The sequence below is a fragment of the Triticum aestivum genome, chromosome 4D (genome assembly GCF_018294505.1).
Source record: "Triticum aestivum cultivar Chinese Spring chromosome 4D, IWGSC CS RefSeq v2.1, whole genome shotgun sequence".
Lineage (NCBI taxonomy): Eukaryota > Viridiplantae > Streptophyta > Magnoliopsida > Poales > Poaceae > Triticum > Triticum aestivum.
Genome location: NC_057805.1, coordinates 335,681,419 through 335,691,347, shown reverse-complemented (window position 1 = coordinate 335,691,347; position 9,929 = coordinate 335,681,419).

Here is a 9,929-nt window from a genome sequence, read left to right as displayed (position 1 = left end):
AGCTCTCTGGACACGCGGCGAACGGCGACGAGAAGCTCCAACGCGAGGGGGCAAATGCTCAGCGTCAACGCAGGAGCTTGCCCACGCTCGCGGACGAGCACAGGAGGCGGTTGGGGAAGTGGACAAGTGCATGCGCGCATTGTGGCATTTTGGCCGCGACATGCCCGTGCTTGCTGGGGCGGCTCCAGCATCGGTGAGCGCCAGGGAGTGGTCAAGGGTGATGGGTCGGGGCTTGTCGCGTGGTGCGGCAGCCGTCGGCGAGCGTTGGAACGAGCACGCGCGAAACAGAGCGGAAGACGCCAGCCAGAGCGCGTCGAGACGCTGCCAGGCACCGTGTCCTTGCGCGGTAACCAAGCTGGCATGGTCAAAACGATGCCCAGGAGCAGCCAAACCTTGTCTATGCGTTCGTCCGTGCAGTGTTTAGTGTAGGAGAGGTGATAGCTCATGCCCGGGCCGACTAGACTTGACTCTACTAAGCTGACAAGTTTCTGTCCAGAAACTTGGTCGCCAAGTTTGGCCACCTTCTAGAAGGCCATTAGGGCTGATCTCCTGGGGTTTAGGGTTTCTTAAGAGGGTGTTTAAGCTCAAGAAAGATCAAGGCTAAAAGCTCAAGGAAAAAGTACTTGCTGTACAAACTGGAAGTTTGGGCCAGAATAGAAATGATTTTCTAGTGATGTAATATTTTTGCATGGGAAGGTGTGCCAAGGTTCTAGGAATATTTAGGAATTATCTCAGATTGTTCTGAGCAAGAAAAATTGGGGTTGCTTTGGGGCACAAGTTTCTGAATTGAATTTCAGAGAGAAAAATGAATATTTTTCTTTTATGAAAAATATTCATTTGATTATTTTGGAGATTTATCAGAGGAATAAAGTAGATAGGCCACTTGGGTGAAAGTCAAGGATATGCCCAAGTGACAAGTCCATTTGAAATGATTCAGAATCCAAATCAAGTCAGGGCAAAAACCACGATAAAAACCAAGTCCGGAAAAGAGAGAGAAGGCAAGTCCGGAAAAAAGAGGGGAGGCAAAATCCAGGCTGTCACAAACCTCCCCCACTTAAGATGAATCTCGTCCTCGATATTCGGTTGCTTGGGAAAACCATTCTGGGTATGCAATCCTTAAAAATTCCTCTCTTTCCCAGGTCGCTTCCTCTTCGGTGTGGTGCTCCCACTGAACCTTGTAAAACCTTATTTCTTTGCTGCGAGTGACCCTTTCTGTCTGATCCAATATTCTGATTGGCTTTTCCTCATAAGCCAAATCCTTAGCCAATTCTATCTCTGCCATATCAGTCATTTTCTCCGGTGGCGAGATACATCTTCTTAGCTGTGATATGTGAAACACGTTGTGTACTTCTGACAGTTCCGGTGGCAATTCCAACTAATATGCAACCGTACCGACTCTGGCCATGACGGGGAATGGACCGATATATCTGGGTGCCAATTTTCCGTGGGTCTGAAACCTCTTGACTCCTTTCATAGGGGTGACTCGGAGATATACGTGTTCTCCGGGTTAGAAGCGGATCTGACGATGTTTGGCATCATAGTAGATCTTCTGTCGAGATTTGGCCAATTGCAGTCTGTCTCGGATTTCCTTGACTTGCTTCTTCGCTTCGAGCATTAAGTCGGTTCCAAAAATGCGGGTGTCTCCGGTTTGAGACCAGTTCAATGGAGTGCGGCATTTCCGGCCATACAGGGCTTCATAGGGTGACATCTTTAAGCTGGCCTGGAAACTCTTGTTGTAGGAAAACTCGGCGTAGGGCAGACAGTCTTCCCACTTGGTCCCTTGGGCCAATGTACATGCCCGGAGCATATCTTCGAGTATTTGATTTACTCGCTCAGTCTGTCCATCTGTCTGAGGATGATAAGCCGTACTGTATTTCAGAGCGGTCCCCAAGGCTATATGTAGTCGGGACCAAAATGCGGAGGTGAAGAGAGATCCCCTGTCGGAGGTGATAGTCTTGGGGACTCCATGCAGACTGACGATTCTTGACACATACAGTTGTGCAAGTTGATTTGCACGGTATGTGGTCCGGATAGGAAGGAAGTGTGCCACCTTTGTTAAGGTGTCCACTATGACCCATATTGCGTCGTTTCCTCGATGAGACCTTGGTAGTCCGGTGATGAAATCCATGCAGATATCATCCCATTTCCATTGGGATACCGACAGAGGTTGGAGGAGTCCGGCGGGTTTTTGGTGTTCCGCCTTTACCTTATTGCATACGTCGCAACAGGCCACAAAGTATGCGATGTCTTTCTTCATTCCATCCCACCAAAATACCTTATGAAGGTCCTCATACATTTTGGTACCACTGGGGTGAATTGAGTATGGTGCTTCATGCGCTTCTGCCAATATTTTCTTCTTCAGACTTCCTTGGTTAGGTACGCAAAGTCTTCCTCGGAATCTTAGTGAACCTTGCTGATCCATAGAGAAGTCCAGTGCACGCCCTTGGTGCATCTTCGGAACATATATTTTTAACCTCTCATCATTTGCTTGCACGCTGCGGATTTCTTCTTCGAGAGTAGGGGCAACTTCCAATATATTGGCAAGGCGGGCGTCGGTGATTACCAAATTGAGCTGCATGATTTCTTCATAAAGCTCAGGAGGCAAGTGATGTCTACTACGCAACCTTCTTCTTGTAGACGTTGTTGGGCCTCCAAGTGCAGAGGTTTGTAGGACAGTAGCAAATTTCCCTCAAGTGGATGACCTTAGGTTTATCAATCCGTGGGAGGCGTAGGATGAAGATGGTCTCTCTCAAACAACCCTGCAACCAAATAACAAAGAGTCTCTTGTGTCCCCAACACACCCAATACAATGGTAAATTGTATAGGTGCACTAGTTCGGTGAAGAGATGGTGATACAAGTGCAATATGGATGGTAGATATAGGTTTTTGTAATCTGAAAATATGAAAACAGCAAGGTAGCAAGTGGTAAAAGTGAGCACAAACGATATTGCAATGCGTTGAAACAAGGCCTAGGGTTCATACTTTCACTAGTGCAAGTTCTCTCAACAATAACAACATAATTGGATCATATAACTATCACTCAACATGCAACAAAGAGTCACTCCAAAGTCACTAATAGCGGAGAACAAACGAAGAGATTATGGTAGGGTACGAAACAACCTCAAAGTTATTCTTTCTGATAGATCTATTCAAGAGTCCGTAGTAAAATAACACGATGCTATTCTTTCCATTCAATCTATCATAGAGTTCGTGCTAGAATAACACCTTAAGACACAAATCAATCAAAACCCTAATGTCACCTAGATACTCCAATGTCACCTCAAGTATCCGTGGGTATGATTATACGATATGTATCACACAATCTCAGATTCATCTATTCAAACCAACACAAAGTACTTCAAAGAGTGCCCCAAAGTTTCTACCAGAGAGTCAAGACGAAAACGTGTGCCAACCCCTATGCATAGGTTCACGGGCGGAACCCGCAAGTTGATCACCAAAACATACATCAAGTGGATCACGTGATATCCCATTGTCACCACAGATAAGCACGGCAAGACATACATCAAGTGTTCTCAAATCCTTAAAGACTCAATCCGATAAGATAACTTCAAAGGGAAAACTCAATCCATTACAAGAGAGTAGAGGGGGAGAAACATCATAAGATCCAACTATACTAGCAAAGCTCGCGATACATCAAGATCGTACCACCTCAAGAACACGAGAGAGAGAGAGAGAGATCAAACACATAGCTACTGGTACATACCCTCAGCCCCGAGGGTGAACTACTCCCTCCTCGTCATGGAGAGCGCCGGGATGATGAACATGGCCACCGGTGAGGGTTCCCCCCTCCGGCAGGGTGCCAGAACAGGGTCCCGATTGGGTTTTAGTAGCTACAGAGGCTTCCGGCGGCGGAACTCCCGATCTATTCTGTTCCTCGATGTTTTTAGCGTATATGGACATATATAGGCGAAAGAAGTCGGTCAGGGGAGCCACGAGGGGCCCATGAGGGTGGGGGCGCGCCCAGGGGGCAGGCGCGCCTGCCTGCCTCATGGCCACCTCGTTGCTTCCCTGACGTACTCTCCAAGTCTCCTGGATTGCTTCCGTTCCAAAAATAACTCTCCCGAAGGTTTCATTCCGTTTGGACTCCGTTTGATATTCCTTTTCTTCGAAACACTGAAACAAGGGAAAAACAGGAACTGGCACTGGGCTCTGGGTTAATAGGTTAGTCCCAAAAATAATATAAAAGTGCATAGTAAAGCCCATAAACATCCAGAAACAGATAATATAATAGCATGGAACAATCAAAAATTATAGATACGTTGGAGACGTATCAGCAAGGAATCCATTAGAACATTAAGGTTGGCTGGTTTGCAGCTGAGGGTGTCAGCCACCACATTAGCTTTGCCTGGGTGATAATTTATCCCGAGGTCGTAGTCCTTAACCAATTCGAGCCATCTTCGCTGTCGGAGGTTCAAATCGGGCTGAGTGAATATATACTTGAGACTCTTATGGTCGGTGAATATCTAGCACTTCTTTCCAATCAGATAGTGTCTCCAGATCTTCAACGCGTGCACCACCGCGGCCAATTCCAAATCATGAGTAGGATAGTTTCCTTTGTGTTGCCGTAGTTGGCGAGATGCATAAGCCACTACTTTGCCATCTTGCATGAGCACACACCCCAGTCCTTTTCTGGATGCGTCGCAGTAGACATCAAAACTGTGGTAGATGTCTGGAAGTGTTAATACTGGTGCCGATGTCAGCCTGACTTTTAACTCATTGAAACTCCGTTAGCAGTCCTCAGTCCATATGAACTTTTTATCCTTCTTAAGAAGCTTAGTCATTGGCTTGGCGATCTTGGAGAATCCTTCGATAAAGCGGCGATAATATCCAGCTAGTCCAAGGAAACTCCGGATTTCTAAGACTGTTGTGGGTGCGGACCAATCAAGTACATCCTTTACCTTGCTTGGGTCCACTGAGATTCCTTCTGCCGAGAGGACATGCCCGAGGAATCCCACTTGTTGGAGCCAGAACTCACATTTGCTGAATTTGGCATAAAGCTGAAGGTCGCGAAGCCTTTGCAGAACTGCTCGAAGATGCTCCTTGTGTTCGTCCTTGCTCTTGGAGTAAATGAGGATGTCATCAATGAATACCACCACAAATTTGTCCAAGAAGTCCATAAACACCTTGTTCATCATATGCATAAAGAATGCAGGAGCGTTGGTGAGGCCGAAGGACATAACGCTGTATTCATAAAGACCATACCGAGTGGTGAACGCGGTCTTAGGAATATCTTCCTTCTTTATCTTGAGTTGATGATATCTAGTCCTCAAATCAATTTTTGAGAATACTTTGGCCCCACTGAGTTGATCAAACAGATCGTCAATCCTCGGCAGTGGATACTTGTTTTTAATGGTGATGTCATTCAGCTGTCGGTAGTCTACACACATTCGTAGACTGCCATCCTTTTTGTCCACGAAGATTGCTGGTGATCCCCATGGTGAAGAGCTTGGACGGATGTATCCTTTCTGCAACATCTCATCCAGTTGTTTCTTCAATTCCACCAATTCTGAGGAAGGCATCCGATAATATTTCTTATGTATCGGGGTGGTTCCAGGCACCAAGTCAATTGCGAACTCCAATTCTCGGTCTGGTGGCATGCCTAGTAATTCTTCAGGAAATACATCTGGGTACTCACTGACCACTGGAATTAATTCCACTTCTTCTGCCACTGCTGCGAAAACCATACCTTTTGTGGGTATGCGCTTGCGGGCATAAAAACTTCTGGTGCGACCTTCCATATTTTTCAAGGTAACTTCTCTGGTCGCACAGCTGATGCAGACTTGATATTGAGTTAACCAATTCATGCCCAGAATGACATCCAATTTGTTGGAGTCGATGATTATCAACGATGTTGGAATCTTGACGCCCTTGATGTCGATTTCCAAATTTCGGAAGACGAGATTGCTTCTGAGTAGGGATCCCGGGGATTGTACCAGCTTTCCCAAAATCGAGCAAGGAAAATTGTTTTGGGAAGCAAAACTTCGAGAAATAAAAGAGTGGGAAGCCCCTAAGTCAAATAAAATTACAGCGGGTACGTCATTGACGAGAAACATACCAATGACGACTTCTGGGTCCTCTTGGGCTTCGTCTGCGGAGATGTGATGAATTTTTCCTTGGATCATATCTGGGGCGGGATACGGCTCCATGTAGTTGACTTGCGGCTGAAATGGAGCTACGTGCTTGGTGTTCTTGGGACACTGTCGGGCGTAGTGTCCGGTTTGGCCATAGCTGAAGCATGAATTGTTGCGCTGACAATCGTCGCGCACCGGGCTGGTCACGACATTCTTGACTTGTGTAGTAGTCTTGTTGACATTCTGCTGCCAGTTGGGTTTGTACTCCACCTGAGTCTGTTGCCAACTACGAGCCTTTTGCACTGGTTGCATATACTTCTTTGGCTCGAATTTGCGCCTGTGATCGTTAACAGCTGGCTTGTGGTTGTGCAGGAGCTTGTGTTCCCTTTCTGCGATGAGGGCTTTGTTCACCAGAGTCAGGAACTCTAGGAAATCAAACATGCTGAGAGTGCACCTAAGATGCTGATTAAGGCCTCCAACAAACCGGTCAACCTTCCGCTCTTCTGTGGCCACACCGTGGAGAGAATAGCGGGCCAAATGGTTGAATTTATTCAGATACTCATTGACGGTCATGCTGCCTTGAGTGAGAGCGAGGAATTCGTGTTGCTTGATTTTCATAATTCCGGTGGGAATATGATACTTGCGGAAATGATCCTTGAATTTTGTCCAAGTAATTTCCTCGTCTGCAGGCCATATTGTCTTGGCATTATCCCACCATATAGCAGCAGCTCCTTCGAGATAATGTGTTGCGAAGGGAACCTTGTCTCCTTCTTCCGTGCGAGCAATCTCCAATTTCCTCTCAATAGTCCTTAGCCAGTCGTCGGTGTCCAAAGGATCAGTAGCGTGGCTGAAACTGGGAGGCTTGGTTCACTGAAAATCTGACAGCTTGGAATGATGGCCATTCTGGTTTCCATTCTGCCCAACCATAACTTGTACACTTTTCAGTATTTCCAGCAAATCGTTGCTCCTTCTTTCTTCAAACATTCGCAGGATTTGATCGGTTGAAGGCGGATGTGGTGGTGGAGGCAGAGGTGGCAGGTATGGCTCAGGGGAATGTCCTGCCTGTCTTGCAGAGCGACGGACAGGGACATCCTCACAAGCTTGGCTATTGCTGCCTCCACGCGTCATCCTATTTTTCATTTTCCCAATACATAGCAACCATGATGAGAAAATTCCAAAATGGGGGAAAAAGCCAATGACAAATCCCGGAAGAAAACAGCGAATGAAAACCAAGGCGAATAAAAGGTTCCAACATAATTATACATAGTCCCAACATGAAAATAAACATCACAACGAGTCTACTACCCTCGTACATGAAACTACGCATCATGACAAGTGCGATTACAGCCATACATCAGACTCATGACTACAATGATACTCTAACGGTCTACTGCTCGGATGGTGCTGCTGCAGGCTCGTCTCCTGAGCCGGACCCAGATCCTGAACTGATAGTAGAGACCTCTGGGGGAAGAGAGACGCGCTGGCGCTGCCTCGAGGGCTCTCCCTCAAGGGCAAGCGGGGGATGGGATCTAAGCATAGGAGCGGCAGGAGTAGCGACAAGGGAAGACCATGTAGCAGGAGCGCTGCGAGGGTTCACCGTCAGAGGGTTAACGGTACCCTGCGAGGTCGCCGGAGGAACGGAGGCGGGAGGAACTGGAGCAGCAGTATAGATGACAGCGGGAAGAGGGTTCCTCATACGAGCAGCCGCGAGAGCTGCGCGAGCGCGTGAAAGCTCCCGAGCTAACTCGTAGTTAATGAGATAACTAGCGGTGATGTAGCGAGAAAGGTGGCTAGTGGGACGATCGCACGCCAGATTAATCAATGGAAAGCGGATACGCCCATTCTCGTGCAGAGATGGGTAGTAGAAAAGACCAGGGTGGGTGTGCATGCGAACCTCGTTGTAGCGCAAGTCTACAAGAGCCTCGATAGCAGCAAACTGAACTGCCTGAGATGGCGTAGAAGCAAGACCACCCTTAGTCGAACGAGTTTAAGCGCCGGAAGGGGAACTGTGGTGTAGAGTGACCTCAGCATAATACTCATACAATGCACCGGCCAGATGCTCGCGAAACACCCGATACTCTGGATCAGCACCCTCTGGATAGAGTCGTCACCACATGTTCTGAAGCAGGTGCGGCGATGTGTACGGAGCTGGCTCAGGATGGTACAAGATCGGTACTGGTGCCATCTACACTCACAAACCAAACGGTTAGTACTAACAACAAATAAATATGCATGCAATGCAACAACCAATCTCTACGACTACCGGCACTCAAACGCAGCTATCTACCTTTTCACTAACGCAGTAGCGGTCTAGCATGTCCTACAATCAGCACGGCTCTGATACCAAGCTTTATGACACCTCGGCTCAGAGCAACAGGTTTACCCTCCATTGCCAGCCCAGAGACCGAGTCTTCTGGCAATACACAATAACATGGTACAGAAACAACCGCTTTATTGATACTAGCGGATTACATAGGTCTGATATTACATCGAGATACGAGGCCAAGCGGCACACACGGTGCTGCTGGAGAGTATGTACATTATTTAATGAACATGGCTGGGGCCTCGATCACACGAACTACGCGGCGTCGGAAGAACGACGAAGAGGAACTCCATAGCACAGGGATATTGACGTGGACACGGCCTAGACACGAGATGTGCTCCGATGCGAATCGACTTGCCTGAAAGCTGGCATAACATGCCAGGTCAGTACATTGAATGTGCTTGCAAGCTCACAACAAACATAAGCACGATGACAAGATAATTAATCAATTTAATCCGATACAAGAAATACTACAGATGCAATGCAAACAAATACGTGATCCGAGTCTCACGGACTCGCTTACGAGATGGTTACCTCGTAACCAAACGGTGACCACACCGGGGTCACACCTGAAACCAATCACTCATGAACACCTCAAGCGTTCATGATTCATCACGACCCAATGCATCACAACAATCACTTAGTTTGCAAGATTTATTATAAAAGTTGATCCATGGTGTGACTTACTCACGAGTTATGCCCATAACCGAGGATGCGGCTATCGATAGATTAAATACACTCTGCAGAGGTAGCGCACTTTACCCACAGTACGGAACACCTGGCCTCGCATTCCCATTCGGGTGGACCAAAGCATTCTGACGAAACCCTCCCTTTGTCATGCACTCTCCCCGGCCACTCCGACCAACTCCCTCTCTGGGCTAGGTCTTGGGTGGCCCCGTGTCTACCAAAGACACCAATGGCCACCGTCGTGGCAAAACGGTCCCAAACGGGGACAAGGTACCATAAAAAGAAAAACAAGCACACAAGGTTATGTCTGCCTACCAGGCCAGGGTATGCACGTCCATAACCTTCCCTCGCAGGAGGCACCGGTGAGATCCACAACAAAGGACCGAATCAAGACCTTCCCACAAGGTAAATGTGGTCGCACTGAATTATAAACCTGATTAGGTGGTACCATGATGTGATCAACATCATATTTAAGTTGAACTTAATCAAGTTTAACTTTGATAAAAAAAACTTTTTATCAATAACATGGTATAATGCCATAATCATGCAACTACTCGTCATGCAATGCAAACAACTCATAGTCATGGATCAAACTTAACAACATAAACATCTTGCAATACTTAGAACAAAAATGTCTCTCGTTATAACTCATTTTATTTATCAAGCAATATTTTTATTAGTTTTTTATTTAAATGAAAATATCACTTAGTAAGATAACTACCATTAATTTTCATAGCAATATGCATAGTGCAAAATCTTACTCTACTAAGCCAAACAAGTTCATGCATTCAACCAGTAACTAAAACAAGCATATCAAGCATGGTAAA